At 52.1% G+C, this 15,940-nt stretch overlaps 1 protein-coding gene across 3 annotated transcripts in view; it reads left to right on the top strand.

The window, feature by feature from the left end:
* The window catches only part of HPCAL1 (hippocalcin like 1), a 104,875-nt gene that overhangs the window by 21,740 nt on the left and 67,195 nt on the right, over positions 1 to 15,940 (top strand). The window contains exons 1-2 of one of the 3 annotated variants that reach the window (XM_030311654.1): positions 1,520 to 1,831; positions 2,803 to 2,925. The exons of 1 other annotated variant lie outside the window; for it this stretch is intronic. The gene's annotated coding sequence lies outside the window, so the exon portion shown is untranslated. Of the gene's footprint in view, positions 1 to 1,519; positions 1,832 to 2,802; positions 2,926 to 15,940 lie in introns of those variants that run through there. One more of the 3 variants, XM_030311655.1, reaches the window with a different exon arrangement.

Genomic DNA, 15,940 nt, shown 5'->3' with positions numbered 1-15,940 from the left:
CTGCAGGTGTATTCCCTAGAGGTCACTAAGGTCAGGTAGGCCTGTCCTGGCTGTCCCTACGAGCTGTCATCGCCGCCAGGAAAGGGCAGGTGAGGTGCCGTGGGGTGTGGGGGGGCCTCCCTGAGGTTGTGGGGGGCCCGGCGTTTGTCCTCCTCTCGGGCATGCCCCGGGTTCCCCTGCTGGTCACTTCCAGGCCAGACGACTGAGCCTTGGGCCGTGGCCTGGCGAGTGTAGACTAAGCCTGAGGGGCACGAGCACAGCTTTGGGGAGCAGCGTGACGTTTGGGGGTCCACTCCCGAGCCGATGGGCGATGGCAGGTGCTGGAGGCTGAGCGCCCTGGGCTCCTGTGGTGGGTCGGAAAGGGCGCCCGGCAGGAGAGAAGGCACCGCCGTCATCCTGCCCACCGAACCCGAGAGACACGTCGCAGCCCGCCAGCGAGCTGTGGCTAAAAGTGTCCTACGTCTCATAACCCCTGTTGAGCTCACAGTTCAGCTTTGGGCGTGGATTTGCCCAGCAGCGCGTGCACGAGACAGGCTGCCGTACGTGGACTTCCCGTGTCGTGGGGCGAGTATCCTGAGCGTGTCCCTCCTCCCAGAGCAGACGGATGGATGGACGGACAGACGGATGGGAGGGCGGAACTGCTTGTTTTGCGGAGACCGCGGTTCCTTATCTCGTGTCCTCTCCCTTCCTCCTTGCGTGGAGGATGACAAAGGGCGATTCGGGGGATGGGGGGAGGGAAGTGCCGTGCCGGAGGTCACCCAGAGTTGAGGCAGCACGGGGACCAGATCCCTGTCCCCTGTCCCGTCACTGCTTCTCCCCACTCTCCTCCTCCAGCTGACACTCTCTTTGCTTCTCTTTCTTTCTTCCTGCCCCCTCCCTGCCTCCACCCAGTGCTCTCGGGAACTCCCTCTTTGACCCCACCCCCACCCCACTTTGGGCAGGTGGCGGGGTGGGGGCGGGGGGGGGGGGCGTGTACAGTGAGTGACCCCCTGTGCTCACCAGGCCAGGCTGTGGGCTGAGGAAGAAACCATCTCGACAGGTCCCAAGCGGTGGGGGGGCTTGACTCAGGACTAGTGCACGGGGCTGACCTCTGTCGCAGCAGGACGGAGAACACAGCAAGGACGAGTGGGGACTACGGCCAAGGAGCTGGGGGATGGGGGGGTGGTGGAAAGTTACTCATCGGCACCTCAAGGGCGGGGGGATCCTCACCGAGGTTGTTGCTCAAGGCAGGTCAAGGACTGATACGTCAAAGGTCGGAAAAGGGGAAGGTGGCCAGGGACCGCGGGTCTAGACGTCGAGGTTGGGGGAGGGGGGCTCCCCCTAACCTGTCGCCGGAGGCTGGGCAGTGACAGGCCCGTGGGGTGCGGGGCCCCTGCACGAGCCGGGTCACACTGGGCTTGGGCTCTAATGAGCCTCTTGGGCCTTGTGGGTGGAGACAGAGATATGTCTCTTTTTCAAAGTTCTTTGTTCCCCTCTGATAAAAGCAGCGTGTTTTCACTGTCGTCGCAGGAAGTGGAGAGAGGCGTAGATCAGGGGGTCAAAACCAGTTGCGGCCGCTCGGGTCTGTGCTCAGGGGAATTGCTTTGGCCGTTCTCCTCTTGACCTCCGCTAATGTGTGAAGCCTCGGGGTGTGGGGGGCATTGGGCTGTGCCGAGGGCCCGGGAGCCTCACGTCGGCCTCAGCAGCCTCTGGCCTCCAGCACTGGCAGCAGGAAGCCCTTCCCTCCGGGGACAGGCGCTGGCCGCACAGCTCCCTGGGACCCTGCCATCAGGTGCAACTTCACCGGCCGCCCCCCCACCCCCACCCCCCTCGGGGCAGGGCACCACCGAGGGTGAGCTTCCCTGGGCCCGCGTCTCGTCTTCCTTTTAAATGTTTATTTTGCAGCGAGAGACACAGAGCGTGATCAGGGGAGGGGCAGAGAGAGAGGGAGACGCAGAATCCGAGGCAGACTCCAGGTTCCGAGCCATCAGCACAGAGCCCGACGCGGGGCTCGAACCCACGAGCCGTGAGATCGTGACCTGAGCCGAAGTCGGACGCTCGACCGACTGAGCCACCCAGGCGCCCCCCGGATTAATTCTTAGAAGTAGAATTGCTGGGTTAGGAATATGCACGTTTGTAAGGCTTTTGCAATTTCTTATGTTAGGTTTTTGCTGTGACTGCATTTCTGCTGTGAAATTGTAAATCATTATTAGTCTTGACTGATTTTTAAAGGGAAAAAATACTGTTCTATGGAAATACTCCTCTGCACCCCGCGCCCCGCTATGACTGTAACAATTTTATTTACTTCTTCTTGTAAGTTGCTTTGTGAGGTTTGGTGGGGCAGGTTGTTTGTTTGTTTTTTTAAATTTTTTTAATGTTTATTTATTTTTGAGACAGAGAGAGAGAGAGAGAGAGAGAGACAGAGCATGAGCAGGGGAGGGCTGGAGAGAGGGGGAGACACAGAATCCGAAGCAGGTTCCAGGCTCTGAGCTGTCGGCACGGAGCCCGACGCGGGGCTCGAACCCACGAGCCGTGAGATCGTGACCTAAGACAAAGTTGGACTCTTAACCCACCGAGCCACCCAGGCGCCCCGATGGAGCAGGAGTTTTATCACTGTTTTATAAGTGGGTAGCTTGAGGCTCAGAGAAGTTGAGAAATTTGCCTAGGATTGCACAGCCGGTGGTGAGGAGAGACCCTGACTGATGCCTGCCCGGGCCCGGACTCTCCCTCTGCCACTCTGGCCTTCAGAGCCTGTGACTAAAATCTCCCCAGGCCCTTTGTTCTCTGCTCCCCCAACCCCCTGCTCCTGTGCTCCCTTTCCAGATAAGCCGCGTGGCTGTTGGCGTGGTTCTCAGAGAAGCAGCAGGCCCAACGCTGGAGAGGCCCATAAGAGCCTGCCCTCTGAGGACGAGCCGGCCTCGGCTGCAGTGCTTAATCTGCATTAAGGTATCGCTGACCATCTTTGGACTTGGGGAGGGGATTTACTATTTTTAGAGAAATGTAAGGGAGCGTTTTAAATCCTGTTAGTTGGTGGAACTGAAGAGGTGTGTGTATTTATGGAGGACGGTGACTCTTTCTTAGGAGCCGTCGATTTGAGACCAGATAGATCAGTCTGTGTGATGGTTAAGTGCTGAAATCTAGGTAAACCTCACAGTGGGGCCAAACTGCATGATGGGATTCCTTCCCCGGTCCCTCTGCGAGTGTCCACTCCGCCTCTGGGCCAGAGGAGAAGCGGGACCAGGAATAGTGCCTTGTGCTCTTGATTTCGCGGAGATCGAGGCGTCAGGCTGTCATCTTTGAGTCGGGTTATCCATCGTCCCCGGGCCTGTAGTTTGCTCATCTGTAAAATGGAAAATTCTTCCCCGCCTGCTTTCCGCGCTCGCTGCGGGAGCCCGTGAGATTTCGCAGAAGTGCAGTGTGATTCGTAGACGCCTAGACTATAAATGGATACATCCTGCTGGGATGGCGATGGCTTGGAGCCCAAAAGACGGACGGTAACAAGTGTTGGTGAAGATGGGGAGAAATCCGAACTCTCGGTGGTGGGAATGTGTGGGGAGCGGCGCAGCCGCTTTGGAAAAACAATCTGGCTGCGCTCCTCAAACAATTAAACACAGAGTCACCGCACGACCTGCCTTCTCAGGTATGTGCCCGAGAGAACAGAAAACGCGTGTGCCCACAAAACGCGTCCGCGAACGTCCGCGGCGGCAGTATTCATAATAGCCGAGAACGGAAACAACCCACGTGTCTGGTGGGTGAACGGACAAAAGAGCGTGGTCTACCCGTGCGATGGAATATTATTCAGCCGTAAAAAAGGAATGAGGTGCGGATTCACGCTTCAACCGGATGAGCCTTGAAAGTATCAATGCTGCATGAAAGATGCCAGACGCAAAAGGCGACATGTTGTGTGCTTTCGTGTATATGAAATGGCCAAGGAGGCAAGTCTAAAGTGGCAGAAAATGGGTTAGTGGTCGCCAGGGCCGGAGGTGAGGAGGGATAGGAGAGGTGGGCACAAGACGTGGGGTGTCTTTTTTTTTTGGCAGTGGTGAAAATGCACCGAATCAGACAGTGGTGACGTTTGCACAACCTTGGGAAGCTGCTAGGAACCACAGGATTGTGTACTTTGAAAACAAAACAAAGGACATGATAACGGACAGTGTTTTGATGAGTTGTTAGGGGCAACACGGGGACACAGAATGTGAACTTTGGAATGAAACATGAGAAAGACACAGATGGCCAGCAGGGGAGGGGCAGAAAGAGAGGGAGAATCCCAAGCAGGCTCCGAGCTGTCAGCACAGAGCCCGGCGCGGGGCTTGAACTCGTGAAACTGTGAGATCGTGACCTGAGCCAGCGTCAAGAGTGGGAGACTTCAGTGACTGAGCCACCACCCCGGCACCCCTGTGACTTTCCTCTTTTTGAGCCTCGGTCTGCCCATTTGTGAAGCAGGGGAGTTCCCACTTTGGGGCGGAGGACCGGCTCGGCGAGGCGATGTTTGTTTGGATCACTCGGCACTCGCAGGTGTTCATGGAGCGATACCTGTGGTTGTTCGCTCACCCTCTCTATGCCCAGCTCTGTGCGGGGGTATGACGACGGTCGACCGTGGGGCAGAGCCAGGCACTGGGTCCTCTTGCAAGACTGCCTGACACCGTATACTTGGGGGGGTACCGTTCGGAGAGCCCCCCCCCCATACCGATCTCCCTCTACTTACGATACGGTTGTGTCTCCAATAAACCCGTCGCAAGCTGAAAATATTGAGCGTCGAAAATGCACTTAACCCGCCTAACCTACCAAACATCCTGGCTTAGCCTCGCCTGCCTTGAAGGTGCTCAGAATGCTTCCATTAGCTTCTAGTTGGTAAAATCATCTAACACAAAGCCTCTTGTGTAATCAGGGGTTGGCCCTCTCACGTAGTTTACGGAATGCTGTCCTGAGAGTGAGAAACAGAACGGCCGTATGGGTGCAGAACGGTTGTCGGGGTATCGACTGTCTACCCTCGCGACCGCGGGGCCGCCCCGGGAGCTGCGGCCGCGGCCCAGCATCACGAGAGTCACATCCTGCCCGTCGCCAGCCCCGGAAAACATCCAAATTCAAGATCCGAGGTACGGTGTCTACGGAACGCTTCTCGCTCTCGCCCCGCTGCGAAGTCGGAGGTTGTTAGCTGTGTCGTGGGAAGTCGGGGACCGTCTGTATTCCAGCTGCGCAGCGTACCCACGAGGTGGCCGGGGCAGGGAACGGTGTCGCCGCTGGACGGAGAAAACAGCGATGCGCAGGGGTAGTAGCAGAGGCGGCCTGAAGTGTGGCCGCCGCGGTGAAGCGCCCGTGTTTGCTCGTTCATCTGAGAATAGCGAGGAAGACAAAAGCTGCTGTTTATTGAGCACTTACTACGTGCCAGCCGCTGGTGTCTGAGATGCCCTCGCTTTAATTCTCACGGCAGCCCCGCGGCCTGCCGAAACGGCTAGGGCCGGACCGAGGGGGTGTGTCCCAGGAAACACTGGGTGTGAGCAGGGAGCGTGGCGGGAACAAGATGTGCCACGCGCGGGGCGTCCGAAGCTGGGTGACGGCTGCCTGCCATTCACCGTGCTGGTCTCTCTGTTGGGTATGTACTGGGAATTTTTTATAAGAAAAAGGTGAGAGGGGCGCCTGGGTGGCTCAGTCGGTGAAGCCTCCGACTTCGGCTCAGGTCACGATCTCGCGGTCCGTGAGTTCGAGCCCCGCGTCGGGCTCTGGGCTGACGGCTCGGAGCCTGGAGCCTGCTTCCGATTCTGTGTCTCCCTCTCTCTCTGCCCCTCCCCCGTTCATGCTCTGGCTCTCTCTGTCTCAAAAATAAATAAACGTTAAAAAAAAAAATTTTTTTTTTTTTTTAAAAAGAAAAAGGTGAGAAACCAAGGCAGTGCGGTAAGGCGCGGTTATCTTCGTTTTACAGGAAGGGGGGGAATGGAGATAACAGCGTGCGGGTTTACACCGCAAGCCTGAGAGAGCTCACTACACCCTTCTGGAAGGTGAGGCTTAGCAACCAGGCCCTCCCCTGAGCCAGTGGTCCTCTGGGGGTTACTTGAGACCGGTTCTTTCTCCTGCCAGAACCCTTGAGGGCCAGGGCTCCTGTGTCCCCAGCCTGATACCCCTCTTTCCTGTCGCAGGAGATCTAGGCCTGATAGGTGTGGGGGAGGGGCTGGAGAGCTGAAAGGCTGCTGGTTCCCTGTGCCCCTAAATGCGGGGGAGGGGGGATACTTGGTTGTTCTGGGCTCCATGATGTTGGGGGCTCATTCATTAGATTATGTTGATCTGGGGCCCCTGGGTGGCTCAGTGGGTTAAGCGCTTGACTTCAGCTCTGGTCATGGTCTCACGGTCCGTGAGTTCGAGCCCCGCGTCGGGCTCTGTGCTGACAGCTCGGAGCCCGGAGCCTGCTTCGGATTCCACGTCTCCTTCTCTCTCTGCCCCTCCCCCACTTGTGCTCGGTCTCTCTCTCTCTCTCTCTCTCTCTCTCAAAAATAAATAAATGGTAAAAAAAAAAAAAAAAAAAAAAGAGTAGCTGTTATGTTGTAGGGCCTGTCGCTGAAAGCCGCACAATCTCTGTAAAGGATAATGTTTTCCAGGGGCTGGCAGAGAAACGTTCTGGTGGTTAGGGTGTCTTTAATGCTGGATAACTCAGAATATCGCCCGCAACGTAAGGGAGGCCGGTGTGAGAGGCCAGCCGTAGGTGGGCACGGGACGCCCCAGCAGGGACGACACCCCATGTGTCCCGCAGAGGCGCTCGCTCAGAGAGGACTGAGTTCGCCAAGGCTTTGCTTTTACGCTCTCGCTCCAGATGCCCGGGGAGGCTCCTTTGGGACTTGGTCTGTTTGAGAAGAAACTTCTGAGGCCTGCAGGGCCCTGCAAGATTACACCTGCCCCTGATTCCACCCTGCCGGCCCTTTTCCTCCTCCGTACCTGTGTGCCTGTCCTATTTACTGTCCTCTGGGCAAGAAAGAGCTTTTATAATCATGATGATTGTACTACATTAACCTTCAGACTTCTGTTCTCCGGGCTAAATCATCTCCCCCCCCCGACCCAGCCACCCCAAACATCTGTTCGAAATTCCAGATGCTATATTGGGTATGTAATAAACTTCGAATCAATTACATGTGATGCCCCACTAACCTATAATGCACCTAGAGGCAGGTTTTCAGCAGAGTTCTGCTTTAAATGGAATGTCCTGGGCCATTTTTCTTATGGCCTGGGTTGACGACCCAGGGGTCCGGGTTTATAATGGAAATTATGGCAGACACTGAACCATATGCGTGCTGTCAGGCCCTCTCTCTTGGGCTTGGTTGTGATTGCGGGGTGAGGGCTTGTGCGGTCCGGGGTCTTTCAACAGGGACTCTCCTAGATACACTGGCAGTTGCCCAAAGGCTCCAGAAACCTGAACCAGAGCCATTGGCTTTGTTAAAATCGGGAAGTGATTCTGCGGCTGCCTCGGTGGTGTTACAACTTCTGAGGGAGGGTGGGGCCCGGCGGCGAGACAGCAGGGGCTGGTGGGGCCCGGCGCTTCCTGACAGCTGCCACACCGTCTTAGAGGCTGTACCTTCCCAATTACCCTGGAGAAAATTCAGATATTTTGAAAAGAACCGGAAGCTTGGAGTTTAAGGAAGGGGTCCTTCATTTCAAAGTGGTGCTGTTTCATTCAGATGGCAGCTTAGAAGATTGAAGATGGGATTTCAGGGACGCCTGGGTGGCTCCGTCGGTTAAGCGTCTGACTCTTGATTTCAGCTCGGGACGTGGTCTCGCGGTTTGTGAGTTCGAGCCCCGCGTCGCGCTCTCCGCTGTGTCAGTGCCTGCTTGGAATTCTCTCTCCCTCTCCCTTTGCCCCTGCCCCACCCATGTGCACGCGCTCTCTCTCTCACTGTCTCAAAATAGATACATACATTTTAAAAATTAAACAAACCAAAAAGATGGGATTTCATTGCTGGTGAGGAGTCCCTAACTTCACATTGAATGAGTATGGGGGGTGGGTGGGCGGGCAGGTCCGTGCTGCGTTGCCCCAGGGGGCTCACTGCATTCTCTCCTGGCTCCCTGGAATGCTAGGGTCCTACATCCCGTGTGCAAGGCCAGACCCAGAGCTCTGGGTCACCGGATAAGGCGGTAAAGAACGCAGTCCCTGGCCTCTAGCCTGGGATCCTGGAGCCTGACCATAAATCACCCTGTCCGCAGGGATAAGTACCCAGAGAGTTCCAGAAGGGACTGATTAACCTGGCCTGAGAGGCGGTGACGGGAGGCCTCACAGGGAGGTATGCTTGCCTGGGCTTTTAAGGATGCTAGACTTTTGGCATGGGAAGAAATCGGGGTGAGTACATTCCAGGCATAAGGAACAGCATGTGCTAAGGCGTCTGGGCTGTAAAGAGCCGCATATGTTTAAGCCACTCGATAAGCTCCTTTCTGTGGCTCTCCTTCTTTTTCTAGTTGAGTTTTGTTTTGTCACCGGTCAAGGAGAGGCACAATCTGTTCCTGGGCTGGGCCGGCTGCCCTCCAGAGGCTGGGCCAGAACGTTCTGGCCCGCCTCTGACGATGCTGTCTGTCTGTCCTGTGGCCTGAATCCAAGGCTGTGGAGTGTAAGTGGCCGTGTCATTTCTCCTCTCGATGTCCTCCAGCCCCCTTCCGGGCGGGCCGGTGCTCGAGCCAGGGCGTGGCTGAGCCACGCAGCAGCAACACAGGCTTTGGTGACGGCCAGCTCCCGATCAGGGTTCCCGATCAGGGAACTGTGTCCTTCTCCCTCCTAAGGTCAGGGTTGAGGATGGCAGAGTTTTAGGACAAATTAAAAAAAAAAAAAATTTAATTCCTCTTTGCACCCTCTCCCCTAGTGTGTCCATCCTTCCAAAGACTGTTCTCCCTGGAGTGGAGGAACCCGCTCCAGTAACCACAGAGGTCTGTCTGACTCCCTAAAACATGCTACGCTCATTACTCAACACCCCCTTCCCTTGCCCCTCCACTGAGAAGGCCCATCCTCAGAGTAGTGGCTCTCTTCTGGAGCAAGTTGAATGCAACCCGCTGGCAATTCTCACTAGCGTGTGAAGGACTGATGGCACCATATCTCCCCCCGAGGACTCCTGGGTGGTGGGCGAGCGTCTGCCCGCTGACTTCCGCGTAAGCTATTCCTGCTGTCCCCAAGGTGGTTCTTTCTTTTGCTTCCGGATTTGGAGGTTTCTTGAAGTCTGTAGCATTTTCAGGGTGAGCGGTGGCTTTGGGTAGGGGGATCTGATGAATGGGCTCGCAAGCTGCAGTTGCCTTTGGCCGTGGACCCCGGACTGAGCGAGGCCACTGCTGGCTCAGAGAGATCCAGCTAAACATCCTTGCCGAGGGGTGTCCGGCTTGGCCCCGGATGGCTCTTCTCTTGTTGGGAGGCAGGGAAGGGGTCGATGGGGAGGGGAGGGACCAGAGAAGAGAGGAAAAGGGTCAGTCTGCAGCCTGTCTGTGTCACCAGTGCGGGCTGGTCAAACGGCCGTGGGCCGCACTCTTCCTGAGCGAGTAATTTGAGAGCAAGCCTCGGCTCAGGAAGCCCCGGGCTCCTCCGCTCTGGGGTATTGAGAACATCAGCCAGCCAGCCCTTTGAAGTGCAAACCCAGCAACTGCAGAGCGCCCTGACCTGCCGGGTTTTTTTTTTTTAACTAGGTTATTATTGAGCTGTTGAAGGACCAGGGATGAAGGGTCTCTTATTAAAAAGTAAACAAGAGACAAAGAAGGCAGAACAAGTCAAGCAGAAGACCGAGTGTTGCGGTGAACTCATCAACCCCGCGGCTTTGATCTTGGAGGATGAGGAAGACATGATCTTTGATGTTCGCTCCCTCCAGGGCCGTCGCTGTGCCAGCCGTCCCCGCGCTGCGCCTCCGAGCCGGGGGGATTAATTATGTAACAGAGCTCAGATCGCCTCGCCAGGAAGGGGGCCTGGAAGGCTCTGCCCGAGTGCCCCCAGGTGCCTGGGGATTAGCCTAAGGCCCGTTTATCTGGGAAGCGCGAACAAACGCACATCTGTTCGGCGGGTGCACTGAACGGCGTTTCTTAAATTCTACCGTTATTGTCTTTACGGAACCCCAGAATAGCTTCCTGGGTATCACTCTTCAGGGCCCTGAAACGGAGCCGTGCGCAAAGACATTAAGAAAAGTATCAGGGCATCCGCAGCCGCTATTCTACCATCTGGCGGCTCAGAAATATTTTATAATCAAATGAGTAAGACGGACAAGCATCTCGCTTGCCATGCGTCTGCGGCCCGCCTCCCCCCTTCCCTCTCCTCCCAGGGCGCGTTCTCTGCTGTCTTTGGCAAACGCTAGAGAAGCCTTTTCCCGGGTGTGAGGACGCCCACGGGCTCAGCTTTGGCCGTGTCCTGGCCGGGCGACCTTGGTCTGTCCCTTTGTAACATGGAGGCACTTGTGCTCAGGGCTGTTAGGCGACTCGAAGTGACACTGATACGTGTGTCCTACCACGAGGCTGTACCCGCTGCTTGCGTGAGACTTTCAAAAAGTCGCGTACTTGAACTTTTCCGGAATATAAATGCGGTTATACGCACGTCTGCCGTAGGCTATTTAGAAAATAAGGTAGAAACGCGTTGGGGTAACGGGGGAAACCGAGCCGAGAACCACAGCCCCCCAGATGGGTGTTTCTTTGCATCGATTAGGTGTGGGGAGAGTGTTGAGCGTCTCAAGCACAAGTGTGTGTGTGGTTGAGCCTTGAACAAAACGGGTTTGGACTGCTCACGGGCGGGTATGCTTGTGGGCGGGTTTTCTTCATAAATACAGGACAGCAATGTCAAATGTATGTTCTCTTGTGATTTTCTTCATAACATTTGCTTTTTCTCTAGCTTACTTGATTGTAAGAATCCAGTACGTAAGGGGCAGGCACCTGGGTGGCTCGGTTGGTTAGGTGTCTGATCTTGATTGTGGCTCAGGTCATGATCTCGTGGTTCGTGAGTTCGAGCCCAAGCCCCCCTCCCCGTCAGGCTTTGACACTGTGCTGACAGCGTGGAGCCTGCTAGGGATATTCTCTCTCTCTCTCTCTCTCTCTCTCTCTGCTTCTGCCCCACTCATGCATGCACACGCACGCTCTCCCTCTCTCTCTCCCCCTCCAAAATAAATAAGCTTAAAATAATATAGTATATGATACATACAGCATACAAAATATGTGTTAATTGACTGTTTATGGTATAGTAGGTTTTCCAGTAGGCAATTAATAGTTGCGTTTTGGGGGCGTCAAAAGTTTTACACAGATTTTTGACTCTTGGGAGGTGGGGGTCAGCACTGCTAACCCCTGCATTTTTCAGGGGACATCTGTCCTGTATTTCCAGCAGGATCATGTAAAAATGAGAACACGGCAATCCTGTTAAGTCCCTTCATCCCCACCCAATACATCCACAGGCACCGTCCCTGCCCCCCTCCCTTTTTCTCTCCTCATTGGAGACAGGGCCACTCCGATGACATTTGACTTTAAACCTTTGTTTCTCTCCCCCTCTCCACGACCCCCACCCACCCACCCAGACCATTTTCTTTTTTTTTTTTAACATTTATTTATTTTTGAGAAACAGAGTGAGACAAAGCGTGAGCAGGTGAGGGGCAGAGAGAGGAGACACAGAATCTGAAGCAGCCTCCAGGCTCTGAGCAAGCATTCAGCACAGAGCCTGATGCACGGCTCGAACCCACGAACTGTGAGATCATGACCTGAGCCGAAGTCGGACGCTCAACCGACTGAGCCACCCAGGCGCCCCACCCAGGCCATTTTCTAAAGGGATTTATATTTGTTTGTAAAGTGGTGCAAACTTTTTTCATCCTGAGAGAAACAGAGCCCTCGCAGAGAAGCCCGAGTATTGCATTGCTGGAATTCATTTTCAGAAGTTTCTTGAACCCCTGCCTCAGGACCCCTGGGATCCACCGTGTGCCTGAAACCCAGAGCACTGGCCACATCCACTTGCTTTCAGCTCCCAATCCCTTCATGTCTGTGTCCCCGTGGTTGCAGATGGGGTCCAGCTTAGCAAACTATATTTCAAACAGAGTAAGTAATCATGAGAATGTGGGGGTGTGGGCATTGGGGGGGGGTTGCCCATTTCAGCAGCCTCTGCCCTTCCGGAAGCCCTGGGCTATAAGAGAAGGACCAGCGTCCTGATAAACTGCTCTTAAGGGCACCATTCATTCCATTATTAGATGCCTACTGTCAACCTGGTGCAGTGCTGGGATGGAAAAGCCAGGGTGGTGGTGGAGGAATTTAGGTCTAGAGTCGCACCTCTTAGCCCTCTTCTCCTGTGTGTAGCAAAGCAGAAACACTGCGTTTCTTTAAAACTGCTCTGAACACTGGCCTTCTCCCAGGAAACCGAGATTTGCCTGGTGTAAGGTTGCTTGAACCTTCTTCCAAAAGCAAGCCAGCCTTTTCAGCAGGTGAACCAAAGAGCTCCGTGGAGGGGCCTGTCTCAGCTTCAGCCAAATTAAGGAGTCGATATCAGCGTTTATTAACTCTCAAAGAAAATGGCAACACACTCGAGCCAGGGAGTTCTGATTAGTCTGGCGTCCTGTATCGTTCCTTTTCCATATTTCTTGTTTACCTTCGTAGCCTTGGGGCACTTCGTGGGCCCCAGAGACAGCACTGCCGGCCGGGGCCGTGTGGCATTTCTAGATCCTTTCCCTTCGTCAGCAGGGAGTAGTAGAATCTGAATCTTGAAAAGGACATTTTAGTACACCCTTTCTCTGCTGTAAAAGCAATACATTCTCGTTAGGGCGTCTTGAAAAAACTACATGGTAAAAAGGAGATAACAACAACAACAACAACAAAAATGACACCTCATCACACCTGCCCAGGTAACCACCATTGTATCTGTGTACCAGAAGAAGCCTCCTTCTGGTGCCATCAGCCCTGGCCGTGACTTGCTTGGCTGAAAAAAAGATTAGTAAAGAGGAGATCGTGAAAGTGATGCAGACATACCTTGAACATTTTAACCTAAAACATACAGTCATTCCCCCCGCCCCGTCTCCAGGTTTAAAGCCACGGCCCTTCTTGGTTTACGGATCTACTGGATGATGTCCACATTATCTTTTTTGTATGACCCTTTAATGCAACCAGCCCCCCCCCCCCGATTCTCAGTTTCTGTTTCTATCGAGTGAAACAGGGACTGAGAACCCACTACTTTGCAGATTTCCATATACCCCTAATATCATACGGTGATTTTTGTCCACGCCTAGTTTAACAGTGATCTTCCCTAAACGTCCAACACTTGTTTCATAAAAACAATTCCTTTTTGACTCCTCTTCCAGTGGTTTACATAAACTTTAATTAAGTTGTGTAATTACGTAAGTACAACCTGTGTAGGCAGGTTTGAGGACAAGCACAGCTGAATCTTCGTGAACTCACAGAGCAGTCCATCCAACGGTTGGGGAAGGCCCTGTTTCTCACAGGGAAGGCTGAGCCTGTCCCTTAGTCCGGGGGCCCTTCAGGGAAGGCACCTGTGCTCGTTTTGCATCTAGAACAGTTTGTGTGATTCTTCACTACTTAGAGAAGTCTCGTAATGTTACCAACTCCAGACTGAACAGTTTGAACTTAAACGCACGACAGCTAATGTTCGACTTAAGGGTGAGATGCTCAACGCTTTCTCTCTAAGATCAGGAATGAGACTAGGTTGGCCGTCATTGCCACTTTGATTCAACATTGCAGTGGAGATCCTAGCCACAGCCGGCAGTAAGGCAAACAATGCAAACGGACAGATCTCAAACAAAACCCACAAACACCCACGAGTAAATAAAGGACATCGAGATTGGGACGTAAGAATTAAAACTGTTTGCCGATGAGATGATCTTACTTAGAGACCATGCGAAGGAATAGCAGAGCTTATGAACAATTTCAGTAAGGTTGTGGGATACAAGGCCGATAGAAAAAATGAATTACATTTCTGTATACTTCTGCATTTCTATATACTTGCAGTGAAAATGAAATTAAGAAAAGAAATCCATTTGCAGTAGCATCAGGAAAGAATAGAATGCTTAGGAATGAATTTAACAAAGTGCAAGACTTCTCCCCTGAAAATGACAACGTACTTGAAAGAAATTAACAACCTAAGTAAATGGAAAGACATCCCATGTTCATGTATCAGAAGGCTTAATATTGTTAAGATGGCTTTGCTCCCAAATTAATTTACAGATTCCACACAACTCCCTTTGAAAATTCCAGCTGAATTCTTTGCAGAAATTGACAAGCTGATTCTAAAACTCATATGGAACCTCAAGGAACCTGGAACAGCCAAAAGAGTCTTGAAAAAGAGACACCAAGTAGCAGGGCTTATACTTCCTGATTTCAGAACTTACTACAAAGCAATAGTAGTCAATGCAGTGTGGTACTGGCACAAAGATAGTCATACAGATCAGTGGAATAGAATTCAAAGTCCAGAAATAAACCCTCACATTTCCAGTCAATTGATTCGCAAAAGTAGCAAATAATTCAGTAGAGAAAGAATAGCCTTTTCAACAAATGGTACTGGTACAACTGAATAGTCCCATGTAAAGGAATGAAGTTGGACCCCTACCTCACACCATTTATAAACATTAACTCAAAGTAGATCAAAAACCTAAATGTAAGAGCTAAAGCTATAAAACTCTTAGAAGAAAAATAGGTGTAAATCTTTTCCTTGAATTGGGCAATTGTTTCTTGAATGTGATACCAAAAGCATAAATGACCAAAGGAAAAAATAAGTAAATTGGACTTCATCAAAATCAGAAAGTTTTGTGCTTCCTAGGACACCATCAAGAAAGTGAAAAGACGGCCCACAAAATGGAACACAGTATTTGCAAGTCATATGTATTCTATGCTTGTATCTAGAATAAAGAGCTCTTAGAACTCAGTAGTAAAAAAACAACCAATTAAAAGATGGACAAAGGCCTTGAATAGACATTCTCCAAAGAAGATATCCAAGAGGTCACTGAAAACTATAGAAAGCTTATGAAAGGAATTGAAGAAGACACACAAAAAAATGGAAAAAGATTCCATGCTCCTGGATAGGAAGAACAAATATTGTTAAAATGTCGATACTACCCAAGGCAATCTACACATTCAATGCCATCCCTATTGAAATAACACCAGCATTCTTCACAGGGTTAGAACAAACAATCCTAAAAGACCCCAAATAGCCAAAGCAATCCTGAAAAAGAAAACCAAAGCTGGAAGCATCACAATCCCAGATGTATTACAAGGCTGTAGTCATCAGGGCAGTATGGTATTGGCACAAAAACAGACACTCAGATCAATGGAACAGAATAGAGAACCCAGAAATGGACCCACAAACGTATGACCAACTAATCTTTGACAAAGCAGGAAAGAATATCTAATGGAATAAAGACAATCTCTTCAGCAAATGGTGCTGGGAAAACTGGACAGCGACATGCAGAAGAATGAAGCTGGACCACTTTCTTACACCATACCAAAGATAAACTCAAAATGGATGAAAGACCTCAATGTAAGACAGGAAGCCATCAAAATCCTAGAGGAGAAAGCAGGCAAAAACCTCTTCGACCTCGGCTGCAGCAACTTCTTACTCAACATGTCTCCAGAGGCAAGGGAAACAAAACCAAAAATGAACTGTTGGGACCTCAATCAAGATAAAAAGCTTCTGCACAGCGAAGGAAACAATCAGCAAAACTAAAAGGCAACCTACGGAATGAGGGAAGATAATTTGCAAACGACGCATCAGATAAAGGGTTAGTATCCAAAATCTATAAAGAACTTACCCAGCTCAACACCCAAAAAACAAATAATCCGGTGAAGAAATGGGCAAAGACTTGAATAGACACTTCTCCAAAGAAGACATCCAGATGGCCAACCGACACATGAAGAAATGCTCCACATCACTCATCATCAGGGAAATACAAATCAAAACCACAATGAGATACCACCTCACACCTGTCAGAATGGCTCACATGAACAACTCAGGCAGATGTTGGCGAGGATGCGGAGAGAGAGGATCTCTTTTGCT

Source organism: Lynx canadensis, chromosome A3 (assembly GCF_007474595.2).
Source record: "Lynx canadensis isolate LIC74 chromosome A3, mLynCan4.pri.v2, whole genome shotgun sequence".
NCBI lineage: Eukaryota > Metazoa > Chordata > Mammalia > Carnivora > Felidae > Lynx > Lynx canadensis.
This window is presented reverse-complemented; position numbering and strand designations above follow the sequence as displayed.